Source organism: Haemaphysalis longicornis, unplaced genomic scaffold (genome assembly GCF_048455015.1).
Source record: "Haemaphysalis longicornis isolate Haplotype H1 unplaced genomic scaffold, Haemaphysalis longicornis Haplotype H1 scaffold_6, whole genome shotgun sequence".
In the NCBI taxonomy this organism is placed as follows: Eukaryota; Metazoa; Arthropoda; class Arachnida; order Ixodida; family Ixodidae; genus Haemaphysalis; species Haemaphysalis longicornis.
In genome coordinates this window covers 65408752-65436212 of record NW_027526407.1, presented here as the reverse complement: position 1 = coordinate 65436212, position 27461 = coordinate 65408752, and the positions used below count along the sequence as shown (strand labels likewise).

At 43.5% G+C, this 27461-nt stretch overlaps 1 long non-coding RNA gene across 3 annotated transcripts; it reads left to right on the top strand.

Moving 5' to 3' along the window:
- Positions 1-5108: 5108 nt before the first annotated feature.
- On the top strand, positions 5109-27461 carry LOC144142851 (uncharacterized). Of its 3 annotated transcripts, none has more exons than XR_013317058.1 (6): positions 5109-5258; positions 11866-11915; positions 15573-15634; positions 17828-17908; positions 19099-19254; positions 27237-27461. It is a non-coding gene; the product is annotated as an uncharacterized LOC144142851 (long non-coding RNA). The 3 variants fall into 3 exon arrangements; XR_013317057.1 differs by having other exon boundaries at positions 19099-19269; positions 27237-27460; XR_013317056.1 differs by having other exon boundaries at positions 19099-19279; positions 27237-27459.

The window sequence follows — 27461 nt, the reverse complement described above, 5'->3', positions numbered from 1 at the left end:
TATTGCCCTTGCGCTTGCCCAGCACCCCACCTTTGAATTCGACTCTCAGCAGGCGATTCGCAACTTTATTGGCGGTGATATCAATGCCATGACCTGAAAATTTCTCCAAAAATCCTCCATTCGACATCGTGACCTGGTTGTGGACACTATCCCACACAGGCGTAGGCGCTGTTGAGCTAGTGCACGTCCGGTCTCGTGAACTTATTGACCGAGCCGCCATTTGAACTACCCCTACACCCGATGCCCATGAAGTGACAGACCAAACTCAGACGACCGCAAACGAATCCTCCAATAAAGCTGAGCGCCTCTCCACCCATCGTCTTCTATAAAGGTAAAGCGTTCAAATTCGCTTTAAAATCTAAGCTATTCCGACCGTGTAGGAACGTAGAAACCGGATAGACGTCGGCTACATAACGCGAGGGCCCCAGGTGCGATTACTACCACGGGAAGCGTTTTTTTAACAGCGAAGCTATTGAGCAAATTTTGTGTATGGTGTTCGCAATTAAAGGAGACATGAGAGAAAATACAACTTCGTTTAATTTGAAAGAACTAGGATTCAGTACCTCACTCAGCTCCATTACAGCCACAAGGGATGATTGTTAACAAAAAAGCAAGAAGTATTTAAAAACTTTGAAATTTTGCGCCACAGTGACGTGTTATGAGCAAGAATGACGTCACACGTGCCAACAATAAAACATAATTTTGAGTGCGTCAACTGCACGTTAGCATTCAAGTGATGCGGTCAAATGGAACTAGAGGCCCCATTACAGACGTCCAGTCATGTGTGGTCACGGCAGGTCAGTTAGGAGGCCCCCCATCGCACAAACAAGGTTCCGTGACGTCATAGAAAAGTTGCGGGAAATTGGCTAGGGGGTCGCGACTGCTTTACACGTTTTCTTTAATATCTCCGTTATTTCTTCGAAGATTGCGATGATATTGGTGTCATTGATATCGGGACTAAGCAGTATTTCTAATAAACCCAACTTGTATTTTGTCTTCATGTCTCCTTTAAACATGTTAGAGAAGTGCCGAGGGCTCGTGCACGCGTGCCTCTAGCGCACGTTCATCAAGCTAAGCATACGCACTTAGGGAAATTGGAGTACATTGGCCGCAAAAAAACTCCACCATTAACCGTATCATGCAAAAGGCTGAAACTTCGAAGACCAAGACGGCACAGAGTCAGACTCCAATAACGGCAAGGGCGTCAGAATCGGTTTGGCAGAGTCAGTCGTCTTACCCAATCGGCCATGACTGTAAGTTAATAGACGAGTGTCAAACGGCTTACTCACTCGGCTGCGACTGTGGGGAGAGGAATCATGTCACCTGCTGGAGCCAGAACACGGGATAGTGTACACGTTGCGCCTGCGGCGCCTTGTTTAAGTGTGCATGCTCCGTACATTCGTTCGTGAAAGAAAACTCCTCCTCGCGTCGTCCACAGTTGCAGCCGATTTGCTTTTTGTTCGCCGTTATAGCAACTGAGACGGAGTAAAGGTCGTTGCGGTAGCGAAGAAGCAAATCGGCTGCAATCGTTGACTAAACCGTCGTGATGGTCGGGAAGTTTGCTTACAGCTTCGCTACCTTCACATCTTAGGCGTTAGTGGGAGCTTCTAGCATTTTCCGTTTCTTATGCCACCATTATCATCATCCCGTGCTCTCCTATTGCGTGGAGTTGGATTTCCTGCAGTGCGTGTGAGATAATGCCACGGACATCAGCGAGGTCAAGAAAGCTTCGCTTCAAAAATCAAAACAAGGCAAAACAAAACAAAATAGAAAGTCATTCAATCTGGCTATTCTCAGAACATCTGGCTATTATTGCCTGTGGCGGGGAAATGAAAAACCAAAGAAGACAAACAAAAAAGCGAAAATGAACAGCCTCACAAAAGTCAGCATAATGTACTGTCCTGTCGCGATTGACTTAAATAATAAAAACACAACAAAAATTATAAGCCGAGCAAGCAAAATTACAAAGGTCTATCCAATGCACCGCAGTGCCGCAACTATCTATAAAGAAGAAAGAACAAAGAAAAATACGCTGTCTGTCTTTCCGTGTTTTGAAAACGCGACAGAAGAAATGTAAAGGAGGTGAAACGGAAAAACGGGTGAGAATGCTTACGCATTAGTGAACATTTCTCAAATTTTAGTATATCTTCGCTTTGAAATTCCACGAAACCTTTATTCAAGCAAAACGTCAGAAGACAATTATCTGGGTTAAAATAAATCAACAAAACAGATACTAAATTCTCAAGAAAGCAGGTGACATCTACGCTTGTGTGGCTTGAGATGTGGCCACGGGAGCATGCAGCTGATAGCCGTTGATGAGTTCGTGCAAGAATGCAACGATTTTGGTGTTTCAAAGGGTGTATTATGTAAAAGTAAATTTTTGCCACCCTTGGTCGTCAGGGGAGCAATGTTGGCGCCGGCCTCAGTTCCGGCCGGAGAGGCGCTGTGGTGCGATGGCGTCAGTTGGTGTCATGGGTGGGGACCGCATCACCAGAGCACCGTGCGACCACAGAAGGGGAGAGAACAAACAACTGCTCAGGGGAGGGAGGAATAACAGTATACCTGTAACCAGCCAAGGACATTTTCGTGTCTGCGTCAGCAGAAATCTCCCAGGCAACTACTGGCTACAGAAACATCCCAGGATACTAGTGGCTACAACCAGGCTACACAAACAAACTACTGGTACCACCAGGGATCGAACATGGGCACGAAGAAAAGCGAAGCGCGAGCCTGTCGTCTTGCCGACTAGGCTACGCTCACACGTCGAGATGGACAATGGTTTGGATTCAGCGTTTGGGGAGGGGGTGGGCGCTTTTGGACGCGACACATGAATCAATAGCGAAGGGGGAGGCAGTGAGAGAGATGACGCCATAGCCGCGCGCGCGGCCCTCATCCTCACCCTTCGAAAGACTGTCCTGTCCGTTTTCTTTGTTCCGACGCTGCTGCATTTGGGACGCCGCCCCCGCGAATCCGAGGGAACGGCTGGCAGAGTCTCTGGTTTCAGGCTTTTTAGATCCACTTGTGTGAATTGAAATGATGCCGCATGGGCAATCGTTGTGGGTGTCATTTACAGCTTCGCAGTCCAACCACCTTCCCAGCGTGGATTGGAGCCATTTTTTGCAGTATGCAGTTTAAGGGCGGCTGGTGACCACAGGGCGCAGCCCAGCAGGGAGTGCAGGTTTAATCACGCGTCCTTTCTTTTGACTTTCTTTCTTTTTGTTACCCCTTATCCACACTAAAGTTGCCACTGCTCCTAATTCCGGCTTTAAACGGTCATATCTTTTTTTAATGGCAGTGTCTACCTTCCGGTTCGGGACGCTGACGTGATACTGTGGACACTTGTTGAGGACAGCTGATAACGGACAACAAGCACTAAAAAAAAACTCCCTCAAAAAAACCAACAAATCTCTTGCGTTAAAAAATGCCCTACTGGCAATCTGAGCGAGTGTAGTGGGAGGGCGCTACAGTCGACTGGTGTGTTGTTCTGCCGATGATTTTATTTCGTGTCACGACACACCGTTGGTTAGGAAAGCTATACCGGACGGCTGACGTGCTGTATTTATACGAGCCATAAAATAAAACGACGGCGTTTGCTTACGTGGTAACACAAAATCCAGGCAACTTTATCAAAATTTTCTCGTAAAGATGTCCTGAACCTGTTGGAGTGAAACAGAACTTGAAGGGCCGATGTTCACGTCTAAGTCATCTGCACACTGAGAATTCCACGCTAATGCTCTTTTGGTTTTCTCGGGACCTCCGCCACCAGAAAGAACTTAGGCTATAAAAATACGGGAAAGCCTAACGCCTATTTTGAATCCAGAGAGAAGTTTGGGGCTAGATTCATTGAACATGCACCGACCTATTTTTCTGCGAGTAATACTTTAAATATTTTTAACGTATACACAGCGGAGGTACAGTGGTATCAAAAGAAATAGGAACAACAGAGCAGACAGCTTCCGGTGCATGCTGCACAGTCTGGCTAAAGTCAGCAAACTACGCACACGCGTATTTTTTTTAGAGTGTTTAAGAGTGTGCCGTACTAGCACGGGAAACGCTTGATAAAGAAGCGACGCCGGCCATTTTTATGCTCTGTCGCCACTGAGCAGAATGGCAGTGCTTGTTACTTACTATATTCGGGAGCAAAGCGCGCAAGAGGTTGATTGTAGCTAGCATGATGCCCCTGAACGATCACCCTGTGCAATGGCGATGCAGCGTGAAAAGGTGCCCCAAAATAAATGGCCGGCGTCGCTTCTTGATCACCCATTTCCCATAAACGTAGGGTGCACATTCCTATGCTCTCGAAGAAGTGCGCATACGCACAGTTTGCTGACTTTGCAGCCAGGTGGTGCAGCATGCATTGAAAACCATTCGCTCCATTGCTCATGTTTCTTTTAATCCTCGGAGGCGACAGTCACAGGCGACAGTCTTCCTGTGTACATCCTTCGCAGTGGCAGGTCAGACAGAGTTCGTGTGGGGTGAGCGAGATCACACTCACCGCTCGGTGCATTTCATTAAGATTAGACTGATCCTCAAAGGTTTGTCGTAAAGATATATATTCTAATTTTCAATGATTGATCCCGCACATTATATCAAAGTTACGCTGTGGACAACGTCATCTGCGTACAGTTTGCACCAAAGCGTGTCCTTTATTTATTTCGAAATCACGTCATCAAATGGTATAATTTGGCTCACCTCTGCAGATAGATCGATTCATGAATAAATAAGGGTTGGAATAGAAATCTTGTGCCTGGATTATTCATTCGTTTCAGGTTACGGTTGAACGATGGATTTTCTCTATCTTCGTTATGCTGAAGGATATTTGCCGGTAGTTACTGTTGCTGTTTTTTATCAACTGCAATTTGTTATTCGCACAGGCCCTGTACACCCTTCAAACGCTACACTGCTACTTATGGCACGACCACAATACGTCAAGAGTATCTAAAATTGTTTTTCCCATTCTCATTGGCCCAGATTTGTTCTTCCAGATTTGGCTGTTGGACGGCTTTTTTTTTAGTCTATGTGGATATATGTCTAACACGTCAGCGTTTTTTTAAAAGCCAGTTGTCTAGTCGAAGGTTGTCAGCGCATTGAAGTATACATGAATGCACTATACATAATCAATCAGCGGCACCTGTGTAGAGCCCATCTTGGAATCTGGCCGTGTGACAGGAACATTGGGTAGCGCCGTGCACTTGTCTCTGGGCATTGAAGGCAGGCATTTTGAACAACTTATTCAAGAGGACTCATTTACAGTTCAGGTGAGCTGTGAAACCGACTGTCTCTTCAATGGGGCGTGTAGAGAGCCGTACAACGCTGGGCATTTTGCTGCTTCACGTTTTTGCGTGGTACCCTTAGTCGCACCCCAGCTTATGCGTCACTGCTTTACGCGTAACAACATCTGTCTTCACGTGCCTCAGGAGCAAGCTTTCGCTAATGAATTAACACCTAAACTTGGATAATCGTTCTTCGGTGAGATTTGAGTTCTGAGCTTAGGACGTTTGAATATTTTTGGTTCATAACAACACTTAATGCTTAAAGAAATGACGTGCATGCCCAAAACTGTTGAATTACTGTGCTGTTTTGCTGGTTTTAAACGCTACCCATTGCTTTCACAGGGAGTGTTAGAAATGAGCTTCCATACCTAAGTGAAGCCACTACATAACCAAACGATTCCCGCTCACAAAAAAGACTCGTTATGACAAATTAAAAAAAATTCAAAGTCAAAAAGTTTAATGTTGCCGAATTATAAGAGCCAAGCTCAAACCGTGGCTTTTGTTTATCATAAAAATTTGATAAGCCGGGAATGTTTGCCGTAGAAAAATTTGAATGATGTATATAACATAACTATCCAACATAAGAACTATCCAAGTTACGTTTCTCAGAGTTTCTCTGAATTAAGGGACGTGTATGTCGGGCGCGCGTCAACAGCTTGTTGGTCTTGGATGAGTTTTTTAGGCCGTGACATACAAAACGGGAACGCAACGCAAAAGCGGATGCTGCAGCAAATTCGGTTTTCTCGTTGTTTAAAATTACAGCTTCGGCAATTCTGATGTTTACACATGACATTGTCTGAACTACACAGCTGTTGTCACACGGCCGTGTTCGCAGCGGTTTTTCTAATCGTGGTTTAGAAAATCTGTGTACGAACTGCTACATGGCAAAGAAACCTCGGTTACTACCCTGACCATTGGTAAACCTTACCCTGGTTTACCAACCTGGCCTTGTTCACGCCAAAGGCTCCACAATTCTGCAAAATGGCGGCGACCGCTTAAAGTAAGCCCGGGCAGTGCCGCGCAAATGGCTATTCAAGAAGAGTCTGTGTAAATTAGTCCCTAAAAGCTGCAATGGCCTAAATACACATTTGGAAAGATATCACACAAATTTACGCTGCAGTTACAAACTAGTTGAATGCGTTCCTTGCGGACCGGTAGTGATGTAACCCTTCAGGCACTATATGCAGTACTGGGCAAGTTACGCAGCCTTGTGGTAGTATACAGAGTGGGACGCGAAATGCGGCCTTGTTATGCGCAGAACTATCATGGCTGGTGCTGGAAGACAAATTCTAGGTTAAGGTAGGCTTTTAGTGATTAGAAGGAATAATGGGTTGGGAGAGCAAGTGCATGCACCTGCAGTTACAAGTTGTAAGCATTTTATCGCTTATCATTCGAGTTTAGCTATACTTAGCGCACAGACGCATGGTGGTACCTGCAAAAAAAAAACGCCTTACTACAATTTCAGCGAGAAATAAGCTGGGTAGTTCGCGTGTGACACTATGGCAGCGCACTTTCCGTGATTGCGTTTACCATGTGGTAACCAAGATTTTTTAACCGGAATAACGCTGCCGTGCGAAAAGGGTAATAATGCACAATTTCTTACACCGAAATTGGCATGCTTAAGAAAACCTACAAATAAATTTGTACTTTCCGTCTTTGTTATTTGTTCGCACATTTTATTTTGATTTCGAAAACTAGACGTTTCCCATAATGAACTTTACCTTTTCGCAGAAATTGCCTGAATTGCAGGACTGATTAAATTTTAATGAAGCTACATATTCGTGAAAGAGGCTTTTCTGGACCTAGCAAACACAGTAGAAATAAAACATGCATGTAAGGCTGAAAAGTGCAACTTGTTTACAATGACAATCTTGTTCTGTGATATGTGTAAACAGACTAAGCTGACATGATGTTCTAAAAAAGTCTAGGCTGGGTAAACACAAAAGGGTAATCGACAAGTTGTTTTTCTTAACATACCTAAAATATTTATGACAAGCATTTCTCCAAAGAACACTGCAATTTCGCAAGCGTAGTAGAAGTTATTTGCGGTTCCCTCATGAGGAGGCGACTTGACTGTTTGCCCTAAAACTACTGCTACCACTGCAGCAATAAGTAACTGACTCAAGCTATAGAATGGCTAAAGATGAATCAGAACGATGCAAATAAGATCCGTTAGGTTTTTATTTCTCTCCTTTAGTGATTGCTGATCGTTCGAATGTGTTGCTGATTGAATGTGTTTTTGTTTCATTGCAGTTTCTTATTCTCGTACCTTGGTTTGTAATAAGGTCAGCATGGGTAGTGCAAAGCGTGGCCTATTGTCAAAATAGCTTGACAGACATGAATGTTTACATCTTTGTAAAAAGAAAAGGGAGAGCGTTCATAAACGTAAGCATGCTCGAATTCGGACTGCTTTGCTGCCGCAGTGCTTTTAGGGAATTGAATAAACCACGAACCTTAACCTGTGCTTCTCTTTTGCTTGCGTAAACTACCTTCATAGGCTCCGATGAAGCGACTTTATTTAAGCGTGCTCTTGGGATTGCTCACGCTTTTTTAACGCACTATGGTTACAACAATGTTACACCCGGCGCTAGATATTCAGTAAAATATTTTTTTCTTGCAGGGTTGATATTTTGCAATTATCGACTTCTTTGCTTTCGCAGAAGGTATAGTGTTTTGAGGATATTCCTTCGTGTGAAATTGTCTTCTCTGCTACGACACTGCTACCAGACGTACTATATATTATCGGGGAAGTGGGAATAACAATATTTATAACTTTCAAGTTAAGAAGGATATATATTAAGTGGATAAGTACATGGAAAGATATTTCATAGTCACAGACCGCATGGAGGCCTCATGGCCAGAAATGTACAAAATTCTCGGCAAATAAAATCAGACATAAGGAAACTATTATGACAATCACAAGAATGAAAAATCCAGCGAAGGGAGCCCAAGATTAGGAATAACTTCAATTAGTGTGAAGCTCACAATTACAGTAAAAATGCATATTATCTATATAAGGGAAGGTGGAAAGCACACGATTAAACAAATACAAAAGGGTAGTGACGAGACCTGAAAGAAATTTTGAGCTTTTTAAGGTCGAAATTTCCTATTTTTAAATAACGGCGGGTAGAAAGAGTGTTAAAATGGTACTACGGATAGCAAATAATATACGCTTATCGCTTATTTAGCGCGTACGTAGATAGAATGTAATCTTAGGAAAACTCAAGCTTGGCTCAGCTATAACGGTTCTCTGCAGTTGACACTGATGGTTGCTACAGGCGCCGAAAATGAGATAGAAAAGTTGTTTTCATTTGTTTAAATTAAATGCACCCCCTTTTGGGCAGAAGCACACTTTGCGGTTGAAACATCTGTTTCTTTTCTTCACGGTGACTCCGTCAGCGTAGTACGATGCAAGAGTGTCCTTTGCCAGAGTGCACCATGCTTGGATAAAGTCGCAGGGTTTTAAAGTCGGAAGAAAAACGCGGGCAATAGAGGAGAAAACAAGCAAGACAAACGAAGCGCCATTTCCAACTAAACTTTATTAAAGAAACATCCAGCATTTATATGTTATCCAAACATAACGTCACCACTGTGTTCGCTTATTAGGAATTCAGTCTCTGTTGTTGAAAGGGCAACAGATGGCTTGCTGATGCGCTCTTCACCCGCTTTTTCGATTAAAAACGCTTCGATAATTTCCCTTTCAACCTTATCACTAGCACTGTGCATAAATCTTGTCTGCTCTAGCCTTGGTACACACTTGTATTGCATACAGTGGTCAACTATGTGCCCATCATCTTTGTATTTCACAGCCAAATTGTGCTCACGCGCTCGTTCATTGAAACAGCGACCGGTCTGCCCGATGTAAACTTTCGAGCAACTCATTGGGACTTCGTACACAACATTCTTTGTGCACTCAGTGTACTGCATCTCGTGCTTCTTTGTGCAGAGCGGGGCCTTCTTCTTTGACATCATGGGGCAAATCTGAGAGCTTGCCAGGCACGTTAAAAACAACATTAACACCGTATCTCTGCGCCATCTTCTTTATGCCGTGTGACACACGATGCCAGTAAGGATGGACGTGCACCTTCTTCTTGTCGATTTTTTGCTGCTCGCCCTCCTTTTTTCCTCGCTGCTTCACTTCCTGAAAAAGTGACTCGCAAACACCAGAAAAAACAAAAGAGGGTAATTCTGCTTCGTTTAGCCATTTAATCTGACATTCAAAGCTAGATTGTACCCCGTGGTAACAGGATTTGTTAAAGGCGGCTCTTGGACAAGTCATGGCTACAGCTCTTTTTAGCAGTTTTGAGGGAATGAGTTGCTTGTTGGCACACGGGTGATACTGCCAGCACACGTGGGAGTCCTCGAACGCAAGTTGCAAATGGAGAAAACGCATTTTGTTTTCGACAGGTACCTCCCACGTAAACTTCAGCTTATCAAACGATCCCCTAAACAAGTCAACGACTTTCCTCACAGTGCCTTCTGCACCTTCTATATACCGCAACACCATTCACAATAACAAGAAAATCATCCACATATCTCATAATTGTGTAGTCCCTTTCATCACCCAGCCTGCCGCTTACACGCTGATCGAAGGCACTCAGATACATGTCCTCTAGTGTCCGCGTTTTTCTTGCGCCTTTAAAACCCTGTGACCATGTCGAACCAACTGGCCCACATCAAGGTATTGCTTGGATGAAGATCGAGATTTAGAAATTTCGGCGCACGTTAAAGATACCCAGGTGGTCAAAATTAATCCGGAGCCCTCCACTACGGCGCGCCTCATCGCCTGCGTTGCGTCGGCGCGTTAAACCCTACAATCAATGAATTGGATAAAGATCAGTAGAAAATGCTGGTTTTGCTTCGGTGGATTTTGAAAAGAAAATTTGCACAGCAACCGCTCTCGTGGTGTCCGCGTTGACATCTAACACCACTTAAATGAAGATCTCTGGAGTACGGGTGTTTTAAATTCATTATTCGATTTTTGAAAAGTAAATTTTCACTGTAGTTTATTTTGCGGTGTTGACGTTATTATTCAACATTTTCGTAATGTGTTTTCATGAACAACTGCGAAGTTAACAATTACTGTAACTCAAATGCTTTTCTTAACTTTAAAATACCTTTCAAGGTCTCTGTAGCGTCTCAAATATTCCTTTTTTGCAGGCAGAAAATAAAGCCGCTTTTGCTAAAAGCCCAGCTGAAGTTAGTAGGGCACTCAATATCTCTCTCGCTATCTGTCTTTCTGTTTCAAATACAAACACATCATTCCCATACACACGCTAGCACGTACGCACACACACAGAGCGCCACATGTGTTGACAATGGCCAATTCAACGAATAAACAGATGAGCCCCGCAACTACATGTTTGCTTGGTCCATGAATGCGTCATATATCAGAACTGTTTGTTAGCGGGAAATCTCTACTTTTTAAATTCTAGTAATATATGTTGCCTTTAGCCTGCTTTCTAGGAGGCAAGACAAAAAGGTCGGCGTGTTTGAGAGTTTGATGGGTAATAAATCCAAATCATCTAAATTAATATCTAGCCATACTCTACGACATTCATAATAGCGCAGGTAGACCGTCAATTCAGAGAATTCGAATGCGGAATACTTTGAACTGGCTACTGTTTCCTTCAGGTGGAATATCAGCAACCGAACGCAATTAGAAGAAACGAACATGCAAGGACGTCGAACGGACAGTCAATTTTGAGAATGTGATTAGCCCAATTTGTTCTTGTGGCAGTCGTCTTAAGATGTGGTTCCGGTTCTTTGATTGATTGATTGTAGGGTTTAACGCGCCGACGCAACGCAGGCGATGAGGCGCGCCGTAGTGGAGGGCTCCGGATTAATTTTTACCACCTGGGGATCTTTAACGTGCGCCGAAATCTCGTACACACGGGCGTTTTTGCTTTTCGCCTCCATCAGAAAAGCGGCCGCCGCGGCCGGGAGTCGAACCCGCGACCTCGTGCTCAGCAGCGCAACGCCTTAGCCACTAAGCAACCGCGGCGGGTGTGGTTCCGGTTCTTTCGGTTTTGGGCTATGTAAGGCTGCGAACTGCTTCAGTAGATAGCGTGGGTTAGTATGAAATGGTCCGCATTAAAAGTACTTCTTCAAGCATTGGTAGACATGGTATCCTAACTGCACATCCGTCCTTATTTAGGTCTGCGCTGTTATCCCGCAACAGTCTGGGAGTTTTCCAACTATTAATGGGCAGCACTGCACCTGTCAAAGTTTGCAGATGTGCTGGAGGTGAGAAAAAGTAGGCTTGTACTCTGAAAGATCAAGCGGCCTCAGAACCGATGCTCTCACCGTTTACCTCAAAATCCTAAAATCGTCACAATACGTTTTCGTCAAAAGCTTAACAAGCAACACTTACGTACTGAACGGAGGTTTTGCGTGTAGTTTCGCTTTCTGAAATAAACAAAACATAAGATTCCGACTTGTGGGTCGGCAAACACTGAATTATGAATTATAGGAAGATTTCGAAAGGCAATTAAAGTCCGAGTGCGGTCTACGTAGACGTAATTCTGTTATAAAAAGCGCAGGCCCATCTCGCTTCCATGTTGCTGTGTCTCTGAATTCAAATACTTTGCAGGATGCAATTGGCGTATACCCTCTTCTTCATCACATTGCTCTGTGGCGTGGGTAAGTACACCCGCTGCATTCGTACTCTCATTCCTTAACCAGCAACAACAAAAAAACTAACCAGTTAGCACCATCCCATGTCTGGTGGTTACGTGCTGTTAAAGTGTACCAAATAACGGTCATCACGATTATTTAGACAACTTGATACTGTTTTCGTCCGCCCCAAATTTCATGCAGGCTCGATAAATTTGTTGTTCAAACCATCGATGACACTGACGCCGCTGTCCGGCACTATGACCAAGCACACATGCACTTCATAAATTGTCTTTCTGTATTAGCCGTGGCAAGCGTTTAAGCCGAGATGAAGTGATATGGTGCCTGAAGTGTTACACTGCCTTACTTTGCATGTACAAAGAAAATGCGATACAACTACAGGAGCTGCTGTAGAGAGATGATTTTGTGGACGAAAAGGATTCCCAATCTATCCCGGAAAGTATGACGTGAAATGTAACCGCTTCAAGTGCTAATATTGCTTGTCCTCAACTAATCATATTATAGTCCTCTGCGCTCCCTGTGGTCCTAAAGTAACAGCACACCTCACTTAGTCCTGTGGACTGCAAGGATCCGAGTAGGAGATGAGACACCTCTCTTCGCACAATACAGTGGTCTCTAGGAAAAATAATGTTCTTCGATGTAGCATGGGGCCCTCCTAACTCCTGTAGATCATGAAAAAAGTTCTTCCGCTCCGGGTTGGTGAGGTATGATGACATTGAGAGTCTCTGATATGGTATTGGGGATGATTAGGCGGAGCAATTGCCGGCAGCTATGCAAGGCTAAGTCCGCCTGATTCAACAATACTTACGCACTGTGGTCACTCAACCAATGCCACGGTGTGTGTGCAGTTGCTAGTCCAGCACTTGGTGCGTGTAACTAGGCAAAATTGATCCAGGTGTCAGGCTTTGTTCTCTGGTACAGCATGGGAGCAAGCAAGACCGTGACCTCTGTGTAGAAATCACAGGTATGCTGCGCTTTCCAGGAGACCATTAGACAGGGGAGAGAGAACATGACTACTAGCAGAGCATTTCCGCCTGCAGATACAATTGCGAATCGACCAAAAAGGGAATATGTACCAAGCAGACAATGCTTTTTCAAGGAGCAGGCCCTTGCTTGCTACCCTGAGCTACTCTAAATAGTTTTATGCCGTTCCCACAAAAATGCGATGTCACACTGTTAGTTCGGTCATCTAGACCCTATTGCTATTTGTCGCGGGAATCTATCAGTAATAATTGTAGTGTATTCTTTTTACACGCTCGTATATTATGGTAGTAATGACCGCGCTATGCAGTCATTACGCAGCTAACTTTTTTTCAGCAAGGAGAAACTGACCTTTGGCTAATCAACCATCAGGAGCGATAAGGCCTAATCCTGCAGAGCAACTCCTCGGTATACTAAACAGTACTGCACCGATTCAATCTCTCGCGATTCTCCTTGCCGAATCGGCTATTTGTGACACGTGATCCTTGCTGCCCCCACCACGTGAGCTGACCTCAAAATATTTTCCCACCCGCGGTCAATGAATAGAAGGAATAGGGAGCGCAGGGCTGCTCAGACACAGAGATTAAGAGGAAGAGTCAACTTTATTATGAAAAGTACCCAAATACAGGTCCTATCGTAGTTGTGGTATAAAGTCCCAGCGGGATCGCGTAGTGTTAAAATATGGTGGCGCGGATCCAGCGTACGCGTAACATAGCGCTTCTTGGGCAGTCTCGACGTTCACTGTCGGTAGGGCAGACATTTAGTGCTCTCTGAATATGAGAAATCGGGCAGCAGACTCGCGCTGGTAATATCACCACCGGTCTGACCACCCCAATTTCGTAAACTCACTTGGGACGCAATAAAAGGATCTCTTTCTCTTGGTATCCGGGTGTCTACAAACATTTAAATAATACCTTAAATCTGGCTCAGGCTTTTATTACAGTCCCGATTTTAGTCCGGACAAATGTTTAGGATCTGTCTGTCTCTCTACATGCCTCTTTCTGAAAATGTGGGTAGCTTGTAACATTTAGCGCTAGTGTGCCTTATGGTGTCATTACTCGCCAGGTGAAATTGCTATCCTATATTTTTCAATATTTAAGGTGAGTGCTTAGAGACATCAGCACTTTTCGCGACATAATATGCTTTTGTACCCCCTCAGTTTAGTCATCGTACAGGTTTCGAGAGGTTAACGTACAATAATAGTATGACTTCATCACAACACATACAAATGTAATATATAGAAATGATCACACGCAGTTCATGTGACCCTGACGTCAAACGTATTTCGTAGCATTAAAATGTTTACTTAATAACAGATCTTACTGCTCCCAGTTTAGGACCTAACTCGCACCAGTTTCTCCATCAGTCAGACATTGTTGTATAAGTAGCATGCTGTTATAGCGGCACGAACCACCTAATACTGAGTTTTCTGTAATAAATGTTGAATCCTTTCAGGGCGAAGTAATAATTTCAAGTTTCGTTAGCTGTGTCATTGCATGCGTGACTGATTAGCGTTTAATAATAAAAAGTACGCCTCCTTCAAGCTAATGTGGTTACGGTGTAGGACAGGCGCTCTTTTCTTTTTTTTTTGGGGGGGGGGGGTTCTCGTGCTTGTAGAAAAAGTTTTAACAACTTTTGTGTTTAAGTTTTTATTATATTTTACAGTGCTGCGTTTTCGTATCCGTCTTTGTTTTTCTTTTCACCCTTCAATGAATGTGCATAAACATTTGCCACAGCGTCTATATTAGTACGAACTAAGTACTGTGGGTATGAATACAGTTTATAGCTCTTTCATATAACCCTATATAACACCAGTTTGCGGCGTACAATAATAAATGAGTAATAAACGGACACAAAGCTAAGACTTTCCTCCCTGAGTACATCCAGCCCTAATGCATACCCATCTCTCCGGTCAAACCTTTCAAACGAACGTTTGCTACTATCGAAGCCGAATGGTTGCCGTTACGTGAAAACAAGCCAAACGGGCCCCAAGGGGCAAAAGAGCAATTAAGGAGGCGTATGATGTACAGCGAAGAACAAAAGCACGAGGCGATCGACAGAGCTTATCCCTGTATAATTTCTCATTAAAGCAGCGCCATTTGAGATAAAGTTTCTACGTTAACAACGCTGCAAAGGAGGCCAGTTAGTATTTCATCTTTGACAAAAAATGAAGCGCTATTGAACCCCAATCAAGCCGGGTCGAAACACAACGACGCGTGTACTTGACAATTTGTAACCACTTTGTGTTCAGTAGCGCTCGCTTTTCTGTCTAAAAAGGTGGTTTATTTCAGTTTTAGATGCCCCGGGTACGTTCGTACACATCCGGGGTCTTGTACAAACGGAGCACGACCTATGTGGAAGAAGCGGTTTTGATGTAGCATTAGAATAAATCTGAAACGAGCGCAGTTGTTCGCGAGGTACTCCCTGAAGAAATTATTTGAGGACTGCGTTTTGCAGCGCTTTCTGTGAAATCGTGTCAACTGCAGGTATTGGACAGCATTATGTTTACAGCCCAGTGTAATTTCCTGGGATGGGCCACGAATTACGTTTTAGCTACTACACACTTCATGCCCTTGACCGACAGCTCAATACTTCTAAATTTCACGAAATGTCTTTTTGCTGCAAACATTATTTGGGTTCGGCTTTACCTAATAAATACGTGCTTCACTGTTTTCTCTGCAGTGCCCTTTGCCGACGCCGTGTTAAAAAAATTTCTTTGCCCAGACAAATGCCCGGACCGCCATGTAAGTGCAAAATCAGAAGACCATACTTCACTCCCACTGAATGCGGGTTAAGTTGCCTGGCACCATCGTTATGATATCACGTCCATCTATGCAGCCTGTCCTCGATGTTGCTGTTCTCATGTGTCTCACAATTGAATCTTTCAATGCTGCTTTCAGCACTCTTCATATCACAAAAAATGGAACTTCATATTTCATCTATGTGTTCCCAAATACTCTGATCATTCATAAACACCAAAGAAATGCAGCCGTGATCCCAAAAATAATTTAATTTTGTTCGATGAAATGCTAGAGCAACAATACGTTTCTTTCACGCTGACGGACCAGGTAGTTTATGGGTATTTTGCTTGCCGGTGAATATTTTCTGTCGTAAGAAACCGAAAATTGCAACTATCATATGTATCTGCTGTATACGATTCCCTTTTTTGGGAAGCAAAGGGAAACGTCAGAAAAAAATGAAGGCATGCCGAAGGTGTAGGTGCACACAACTGTTTAGCATGGCGTGTGCTACTTCAAAAACTCACGAAGTCACCTGCTGCAATGACCCTGCTGTTTATTCCTGGTGGTCGTGGATATCGCTGACAGTAAGAAGTACTTACAGGTGGAACGTTCCCACTTATATTTTAAAAGGGGAAGTGCACGCGAAAGCTTCAATTTATGATAAGAATCCGGTCAAAATATATACCATCGGCCGGCACTGGAACTAGTGGGAGCACGTGTGCTTCAGCAACTCGTTGTTTTTTAGTTTGCGAGCTTTCCCACTCTTTTCAAAATTAACAAAGGTTACCATACAACTTTATTTAAAACCCACGCGGAGATCATATATTCTTAAAATTTAAACAGTTTTTAAACATCACCAACACTTTTTATGAATTGTTACGCAGAACAAATTAAAAACATAACATCCCGGTGGGACTCACGATTTTGCGTGGTTTTCACTTCAGAAGTTCCTTTGAAATCAACAGTTGGGCTTGAAAATAATGTAAATGTACTCTTCAGAATGCAGGATATCAGAAAGACAAACTTTTTTTTCTAATTTATGTGCCTGGTGAGATTTTTGGAGCACCCACTTGAAAGATGCGCGCAAGACCTGAGTGATTTGCCCGTGGGATGCTTAAAATAACAAATATATAATTTATCATTGCGCAGATGACTGGCATATTTTAACTTTCTGAATTCTAGATATCTCCTCGTCGGCTCCCCCTGTTGTTGAAGTCCAAAAAAAGGAACATTATCTACGTGCACGCTTATTATGATGTAATAACAGCACAGCTACTGCGTGTTTATATGTTTTGTAGTGGTGGCTTGACATGGAGTGCCCAGCTCATCTAATATGCACCGTGTAATACGCCACGAAGGTTGCACAGTATACTATAACGCTGCGTCCGGAGTAACTCGACGTTTTAGCCGAAAGATACTTCAGCCGCAAACTGGAGTACATGGTGCGTCGTGTACTTGCAAATTGTGCACCATTTCTAAGATTACATAAATTCTCAAAAAAGTAGCCCTACATATTTTAGATTTTTGTTCGACCTAACTGGCCTTGCTGGTTTTGTATTCTCGTCCCAATCTCCATGAATGTGAATGCGGATAATCTGCTCAATTACGGCTTCTTTTTCTGACAAAGTAAATATTAGTTCTGTAAGCCACATTTCCTTTTGAGGCGATGTTGTAGCATCTCATCTGAGAATCATCAGCATTTTTGTTTTAATTGCCAAAACGTATTCGAAGTGAAACAGCAATCTATGGCTGATGCATGCACCATTACGAGATGCAACCAGCCGGCAGGTGGCTCTTATCGATTTGGTGGCATATACTAGTCGTGTTAGGCCTGTGCTGGGAACTTTTTGTCGCCCTGACTACGTCAATATTTCGCAGGAATATTCTGCCGGTTGTTTCATGGGCAGAAATTGAATACGTTACATTCTCTTCTGTAAACGTATGGAGCACTGACCGTGTATCTTAAGATTTGTTGAAAACCCTTCACTGCTGCCAAGTCTGACGTAGTATAAGACATAGTGTTATGTTTGCTAGAGTTAACAGCGATTTCATGAATACCCATAAATATCGGCCAGAAGCACAAATTATTGTTTTTGACTTTCACATGGGAGGTAATTCTGTTTAAGAATGCCCTCCCCGCTTGGATCCATGTTTTTATGAGTACTAAGCTTTTTTTTTTAAATTTTTGTGTGGCAGAACCCTATCGTGAACCAATGCGTCTATTTGTGCCAGAAACCACCATTTTACGGACACTACTACGACGGAACTCCCTGCTACGTAACGTACTTTTTTACTGTATTCTTTTACACTCGATTGCCCTTAAAATCGCACGTATCACAGGATGGCCAACGCTACTCACAAGAATGATATAATAACGAATTTTACATTTTTGGAAAAATCATTGATTACGTGCGTACGATCTGGCTTGTCCGTACCTTCACCTACCTCTCAATGTGTCTTATGCCCGTAAAGTTGCCAAGTTCACTTCCCAGTTTGAGGATTAATCGTTTTAGCCGTAATCCTCAACCAAACAACCAACCAGGCCATTTGTGGTTGTTTGAAATGTTAGAAGCTTTTAGAAGGAATATAAAGGCAGGAGCACAGTTTGAAAACGTTTATGGATTGACAACACGATAATTGTACCGGTAGGTGTGGCATAAAAAACTATGTGCAACTACGGTTTCTGGGTGCAGTTTATTAAAGGTGTCAGGCAGACAGGGTTGGTTCATTCGGAAGATTGCCTCATTAGAATTATATTTAAACACTTCAACGTAAACTTCGTTCAAATAAAGTACATAATTAGGAAAAATGATTTGTAGTACGTAGGAGTAGACAATGTAAGTTACGAAAGTACACGTAAACATACAAGTACCAATGTGTACTATTGTTGGTTCTGCGCGCACTATGATTGTTAAAGCTGCACAGCAGTCTGGCGCTTTGGGTTTTCTCGCACGACACTGGCCGATTGGCGTAAGCGTTATTGTCGTATGCAACCCTGTTTGTCTAGCATACCCAATCTTTCGCGAAACGATTATTACGAGCCTTAACAAAATCAAGCCAGAAACAAATATGCTCAAAAACAAAGCGCGCGGACAGCACTCCTGAGTGGCATGGTGGTGCCTTCTAGAGGGACGGAACGTAACTAAGGCATTCCGCAGTCCGCCGCAGAATTTACGGCGCACTAACTTTCTCTTGAAGACCGGTCCTGGTTACATCATCGCAGCCGTCATAGAACACACGATAGGGCGAGAGAATCGATATTTCAACTGATATTGATTAATTTCTCAGCGAATGAAGCGTCGTTTGATGCCAGACAAGCGCTCTGGGAACAACAAACCAACAAATCTTTCGAGTGAAGCAAACTTTTATTTTGCCTGCGTGGTCCCATTAAGATAACCTTTTTCTCTTATTGTGATGAAGGTGTGACAACACTTTGTTTTCACTTCGTTATCATCTTTCGTTTTCAGTATTTGTCGCTTGTGGGCAAGACGTTGAAATGGACGGGGCAGTGTCTGCACGGCTTATGTTTGAAATATTTGAGGAAGCCTTCGCCCTACGAACAACATTGCCTCAACGATACAACAACAACGTCTGCAGTGAAGGGGTAACAAGATGTGCTTTTGGTGAGAGCCATAAATGTAAGAAAACGTAGGTATCCTGCCCACAGCTTGGACTCCTACAAGCGCTAAACAAAAATTTTCCAGGCATAAAATGCTTTGCGTCAGAATTGCGGGTGGGGACGTCCTGTTGCATAGATGCCATGACTTGTGTAGCACTTGCAATTAAATACTTTATGGCATGCTTTTTTTCCCGACGGTTTTTTTTTGCCTGATCTAAACAGTTTAAACCGTTGGAAAGCTGGCGCATGTTTTGTTTTTGTTGTTTTCAGCACCTCTGCGGCATCACGAGGCAGAATATTTTATTAGCTTTTGTGTTCACCCTACTGTTATCTTGTGTCTCTTCGATGCATTTTCTACGCAGGCAACGTTGATTCTGTATGTTTGCTTTGCCTGAGCTCAGCGTCGCTCGATACAGCGCACGGCAGAATCTCTGTATCTTTTGTTTTTGTCGTATGTTTATATGGGCTGTAGTCCACGTCGTCGTTACAAAGGCTGCTTATTTGTTTTCGTAGAAACACAGCTGATGAAAATTTTAAATTCCTCTTGGGCACTTGCGTTTTTTCTTGGACGTGCTTAGGGTGAACTGTGCGCCATGCAATGTTCATATGAACCGTGGCACCAATGGTAGTAGTTTGGAATGGTATTGCCTGTGGATACTTAACTACCCGTGCTAGTATAAAGGACACATAAAGAGCCCCAACTATTTCGGACACCTAAAATCGCGGAGCGAAACTTTGTGAGTTGTTATATGCCCAGGAATGCTAAGCGTAATACGTTTGCGTGCGTAAATGCGCGAGTGGACGCTTTTATTCAGCACACACAAAATGCGCCCGTGCACTCCGTACAGATGGTTAGTCAGTGAAGCTGTAATGCGTGGCGGTTTTTTACCCGTGGGCTACTCCATACGGTTCAATAGGGTATTTTAGGTGCGGAGCACCTTAGGACGGCACAATGTCCGTCCGCGTCTGTGCGCATAGCACTTGCAATCGCGAAAAATCATATCAGGCACCGGCAGGATTCGAGCCTGTGTCTGGTAGACCGGACAGGGCTAGTGTCAGTCGTCTTACCCATTGGGCTACGACCGTGAGATAGTACCCGAGAGTCAAACGGCTTACTCCCTCACCTGTAACGGTGCAAGAGTACCTTAGAACCTCCCAATTTCCGTCCGAGTCCATCCGTGCGCACAACACCATCTCGCGAAAATCCAACAAAATTCGATTTGAGCCGTGAGTTGCAGTTTTATTTATGGAATTATCAAGGTGCAACTCACGGCTCAAATCGAATGACGGTCGGGGCACAAATCGGATGTCACGCTGGCCGCAACTTGGATGTCATTTCGAGTCCGCATACTCCGCACCCTCGCCATGATCCGCAGAGTGGAGATGCTGCAATTTGTTTCTGTATACGTTGCGCCGCTGTGGTATCGCGTTATCGTTCCTGCTATCAGCGTAACTAACCCTAAGCCGCCTGCTCCTCGGAAGTATATATGCCGCGTGGCTTTCCCATTTCGAAGTAACATGCAACCGGCGTTGTCACATTAACACTTCTCCGCCCATCGTTATCAATTTATGTTGTTGACACATTATGTCACTGTACGCCACTCTGCAGCCACAGATAAAGCCAGCCAATCTCTCCCCTTCCTTCGAACTCCCCTCCGATCTGTATTTTTTCAGGGCAGCTTAGCGGGCACGCCGGAGGGGTTTTCTGCCTACACAGGACCAGCTAGCGGATTTTTCTTGCACCTAGCCACAGAAAACTTCGCTTTAAAATATATTACACATATTACCAGAGATGAAATCTACGCCAGACGGGTTCCTCAGTGAGAATCAGAGCAACTGGATCACAATTGTTCTGCCGATAAGAACAAACCGTCGGGGTTTATACACAGGAATACGCTTGTGAAGTACTGCAGCAGGAAGCATAATGTTTTGCTATTCATATACTGCTCCTATATAGAGCTAGAAACAGCAAAATTGCAGCCATTTGTAGAGAAATGGGCTATGTAAACAGTTCCAAAACAAGAAAAGATAACTCATAGGGGGCACCAATGGCACGGATTGACTTATGGCACGTGCGCATGTAGGGTATTGGCGACAATATTTGCAAATGCCATTCAATTACTACACAGATTTGGAGTGTCATCAGGTGTAGGTAGCATAGCGCGATTTGGCTTACATTATGGAAGGCATAATCCGGAGCATAATTTGGCTAGCCACCTGGGGTTTTGATGGCTTGTCCCAAATTTTTATGCAAGATAGTTTGTGCGGAGAAAAACCACTGGGGCCCTGTTTATACTTTCAACAAAAAAACAGCCTGAAGGCGAAGCACGGATAACGTTTTCCAAACCTCTACCCCTTGCTGCACGGTTAATACATGTCGACATTGCGGAACGCATGGTAGCCGCAAAATACAAGTGAGTAATCGAGCATCACAGTGTCCCTTTTTATCAAAATTTACATTTAATCGGCTGTTATGAAAGTAGGTCCGACAGCGATGGAAGTAGGAGATAAGCTAACTAAAAAATGAAAGTAAAACACGTTAGTGCAGTGACTTTAGGAGCCCCATCACAAAAAAAGAGAAACAGAACACACTAACACCCCCACGTCTAAAGGAGTCGTTTAAGTACCACTTCTCATTCGTAGAAAATATTTAGTGGATATTTTCGTGTTCTGTGTTCTGCTGGAGCTGTCCAGAGGAGCAGCAAAATCCTGCGAAAAAAAAAAAACACGGCGAAAATGGTGCAGCATTCAATGCTACTCACTGCATGGCAATCCCCAAATAGGAAGTTAGGCCCCAATTTTTCGCAGTATCCTCGTAGCGTACCCAAGGCGCGAAATTCAGTGGAAGCTCACACATCAGGGAGAGCCTAGATGACTATTCTGCACCCCCACAAGATTAAATGAAGAGGGAGAGAAAGAGAGATGAGTCCTATACGCCTCGAGATTCGCAATCGCTGGGCCGCCTGCTTCCGCTTTTCCGCGGCGTTTACGGGATGAGCGCTCCGTGGCTGATAGGGCCTCATGCAGTTTTTTGGTTCTCTTTTGCTTCCCTTTGCCTTTCCGCTCCCTAAAAAGCTTGTTATGGTGACGTTTGTAAGCAAAGAGTACGCCTAAGGCACTTCAAAAAACAACTTCGTCTTGGTAGAGGGCTCGAAGGCCAACAAGAGCTATCCGGGGACGCGGATCTGTGCACTTCTTGGCGGCTCTTACGGGCGTCGGCGACGGCAGCAACATATCACCACTGTCATCTCCGAATACGCCTGCACAAGGGAATTCTTTTTGCCGCTCTGTTTAGACCTGATAATGGTACAGTGAGGGGTTCGATTCGTTTTGCAGCGCGGGCAACGAGTGCGGCTTTGTTTCGAGTATATACGTGGTAAAAAATACGATTCAGGGATGTAATTGCCCAATGCCTGACAAGAACTTCTGCTTTTTATGGTAATATAAGCCACGCGAAAATGTTAAGTATACTTTAATGCTGCGCGTCGTCAAATATGTGCCCACTCACGCCTTAGAGCAAGGACCGATGAAAGTTAATGAAACCACGGGAAAATAAACGGTTTCGAACTGCATAAGAAAGACAATAGCTCGTACGGGAATGAAAAAAGCCGATGCAGCTTTTGAAATGCTAAAGATGTTCGTCTGGTAGGGCTAAGTAGACCGACTATATGCGAAATGCACTGGTTTTTCGCAAGAAATGGGGGAGGGGGGAGGACGCCTAACTGTCGTTGTGCACAAATGCGGATCGAAATCGAGGAATGAACGTTTTAGTAATCACACCTACGCAAGTTGCGCATTCACTTTCCTTTAGTTTTTTGAATTCAACGAACAGTTAATCCCACGGGGAGCGCATTGTCAAAGTATACAGGTTAGGCAGTTCACAAGCTATTAAAGGGGTCTTTGGAAGAGAGTGGTATCAGATAAGGCCCTCTGATTTCAGTATGTGCTAGATTCTGCAGGCTCCCTGTATGGTATGATGATGTTTCGGAGAAGCGTTTAGTCGCGGCCGCGGATTACTCTGTAAACCCGTCTCCGCACTGCTCGCGGATGATATACGAATTCTTGCGAGCGCTCACCTCGCGACAAGACGACCTAGCAATGAATTTTTTTTCTTGTGCTGATTCCAGAGTAAAATTTTGCATTATTCGCTGTACTTCTTTCTTAAAATTTCGTAAAATTTATGACCGATTGGCTTATTCAGAATAGTGATCAATATTTGACGCATGATATCGGCAAGCATAGCCGGTGTGCTGCCAGTTATGAGTGCTCCGCTGGATTATGTACGCACACAAAACCGATTTAAACCGTAGTGTATAGGTGTAGCGTGACCATCTGAGGAAACGCTGCTTACGGAGACAGTAGATTTCAGAGCAGCTGAATGAGAATAAGTTTTTTGCATAAACCAGTTTCGCGACGTTGGCCTGTGACACACACCTGGCGCTTATAGAGACCGAATGTACCCCAATAAGCTCGCGCCAGATAGATACATTTACAGTCTCGTAAATACGCCACATTTGCGAACAGAGTGCCTGCTCCACATAAATATGAATTTACAACACATAAAAACGGTAAGTCCCAGTCGTGAACGTGCAGAAAAAGCAGCGGCGACAGCGACAAGTGGGCGGGTCAGTGTCTCCCGCGGCTGCTTTCGAAACGGGACGCTGAGGTGATTTTAGTGAGGAGGCGCTTGAGGCGTATATTTCGAAGTAACTTTTATATGCAGTCTCCTTGGTTTTCGGCTTCCAAAGAGAATTAAAACGCATGTAAAATCTTTCAGAGGCTGTTCAGTGTGAAGTCTGCACTTAAAGCATCATTTGTGGAAAGAAGATGAGTTCGATAAGAGTGAAAATATTGAAGTGAGGGTAGTTACAAATTTAACACATGAAAGAAAAACCCGTGCTCCGCTCGGTGAGGCAATGCCTGAAGATTTGAGCTGAGTTGCAGAAATGTTGTGCAAAAAAGCAAGGTACGGAAGAAACGTTTACAGCTCAGAACCAGAAATAATAATAAAAAAAGAAGGTGCAGCACTCGTGTTGTTAATCCTTGTTCTGCGCTGTAAATTTTGTCACGTATAACAAGGCCAACTGGGTCTTAGCATCAAGGTACTTGTTAGTGATATAAAGTTTATTTTATTTCTCTCTCCCTCTCCCCCTCCCTCTCTCAGATATCTTGCTTTCACGAGGATAATGTGCTACAAAAGAGTTCTTTGTTAATCTTAGCTTGAAATAGGGGCAGTTGGTTTTTGAATTGAAACATTGCTGGCGCTAAGCGGGACAAGGAGAAAGAATTACACAAACGATAGAAGCGCACCTTTAATGCTTGCCGTTAAATACAAGCAGGAAGGAGAGTTAATTAGAAACTGAAAGTGTTCAAGGAAACCCATCTGGGAGAACGCAAGGGATAACAGAGGGTAGGCTGCGAGGTCGAGTGGAAGTCGTTCAGAAAGGGTAGGCTTAGCTGCATCTTAACCACAAAAAAACAAACGTCGCTGGGCCCAATACATAAAGAATGTAGCTCAGCAAAGCAAGTTGTAAGGCTAGTTGGTTCATATTCATACTTCAACCTGCGCATTCGGACGGGACAAGGAAAAGAAGACACACGACGGGCGCAGACTCACAACTAGTTTATTGAAAAATGGAGCATGCTAATATACCCACACCAGCACATGCGCACACATGTCACCACCTTTATCACATGAAATAACGATTTAGAAAGTCATATGCATATTCAAATTCATATCTTTGTATGGAAATGAATATGAATTTCTAAACCGTTATATCATATGATAAAGGTGGTGACATATGTGCGCATGTGCTGGTGTGGGTATATTAGCATGCTCCATTTTTCAATAAACTAGTTGTGAGTCTGCGCCCGTCGTGTGTCTTCTTTTCCTTGTTCCGTCCGAATGCACAGTTTTAAGTATAAAGAATGTAGCATTTTAGCTACAAAAATGTGTTCAGAGACGAGTACTTGCGTATTCCCTTGCAACTGCCAACCATCCACTGGCTCAAAGCGAACTAATGAATAATTTGAGGGGCGCGATCGCTTTGTGAGATGTTTGTACGTGCTAACATAATCAATTTCTCAAAAGTGTGGGTAACTATTTTGGTAGGGTGCTTACTGGTACATGAAATGCATGGTCATTTACTGAAGATGGGTGCCGCACTGGACATTCGCAAATAACGTTGTATCGCGACGAAATTGAAATAAATACTAATGGTAGCAATTATGTTTAAAGGTTACAGAATAGTAGTTTGTTTGCTCTGGATACATTCTGTCGACAAAAAAAAAAAAGAAAATCGGCACTTGGCGGCTTCTTTAAAAGTTGAGATGGGGGTTTGTTGGGAGCGTTTCACGTCGATTGGATTCTGACTATTTACACGAGACAAATAAAATACACACGTGTCATTCACAAAACAAGCGCTAGTGTTGTCTTGGGAATGTCTCCTGTCTATTTTATTCGTCTTGTGTAAGCAGTCTGAATCGTAGTGCGGGCGGCTGGAACCTCTGCCTCAAATTTCATGCGTAAATATTTTTGAATCTTTCGTAATAGATTATGAATTTTACGAGTGCGTATGGACAACCATGTTGTCCTCGACTGGCATATGCCATGTCTTATCTGATTTCAATGAGACATTGTTGGCAGCTATAGTACGTGAGTGCTATCTACAGCTCGGCCTATTCGCACAAATATGATGGCTTTAAAGCCTTCCCACGACGAATCTCATGTTGTACTCTTGGCGACTTTTGTTGTAGAATTTGTGGTTTAGTACTCCAGAGCTCTTTGCTTCCCTATCACAGGGAAAACGACGGCGTTTGCCTTCTGTACTTATTTACTACCGTCCCTTTAAAGGAGCCATGAAGACAAAATACAAGTTGGGTTTATTAGAAAGACTGCTTAGTCCCGATAACAATCATACCAATATCATCGCAATCTTCGAACAAATAACGGAGATATTAAAGAAAACGTGTGAGGCCGTGGCGACCCCCTAGCCAATTTCCCGCAACTTTTCTATGACGTCACGGAACCTTGTTTGTGCGATTGGCGGCCGCCTAACTGACCTGTCGCGACGACACATGACTGGACGTATGTAATGGGGCCTCTAGTTCCATTTGACCGCATCACTTGAATGCTAACATGCAGTTAACGCACTGAAAATTATGTTTTATTGTTGGTCCGTATGACGTCATTCTTGCTCATAACACGTCACTTGGGCGCAAAATTTGAAAGTTTTTAAATACTTCTTGCTTTTTTTTCGTTAAAAAAACATCTTTTGTGGCTCTAATGGAGCTGGGTGAGATGCTGAATTCTAGTTCTTTCAAATTAAACAAAGTTGTATTTTCTCTTCATGGCTCCTTTAACGACCTCATGCCACTGTCCGTGGAAACCAACTTTGGAAAACGTTTTATACTTTCAGTTTCGACAACGCAATTGATTTCTCGCACAATATACAGGAAAGTTACCTGCTCCGTAGCCATGCGGCTCGCGTCACGTCCAGTAACAAGGCTAGTTGACAGTTTCTGCTGCCAGAACTAGCAGCTATCGATTGATTTCTGATAAGCGGTTTCCAAATTGCACATTTCGATAGTATAAACAATATGCAAGGCTTTCCTTGATTTCTACTGGATACATTCTTATATATGCCGTTGTTACATCGTTAGGCTCGACATTAATAATGACTTTTACAATTTAGACTAATTTTTTCTCTAATGTTACAATACTACAAAATTGATATGAGTTACAAAATAAATACTAGGGGCAAGTACCGAATAGCAATAAATATAAAATTTGAGTACTTCGTGAAAAAAACTCCCTTCGTGTCAAATAGCTAGCAGTGATTATTTTCCTCGCTTCAGTGCAAATGCCTACGTTCATGTTGACTATTTCTTGCTGTTATGTCTAGACATCTGGCTACCTACTGTTTTTGTGTACGCACACCTTGTGCTAATGCTCAACGTTCACAAAGTTCTATTGCAATCTCCTAGGACGGAACGCAACACAAAAGAGGATTTCCCAATATCTATACCTGACAAGTGAGCCAAGCCTTTCCAAGAAATAAAACGAAGCCTGCAAACATTGCGCCTGCAAACAAAATCACACTAGCTGAACACTAGAAAAGAAATATCAAAAGAGTACTTAAACCTTGAAGCCTACAATTCTTAGACATTAAACATCCTTCTAGCCTGTGCTCAATAAAATCTTGTGTTCAA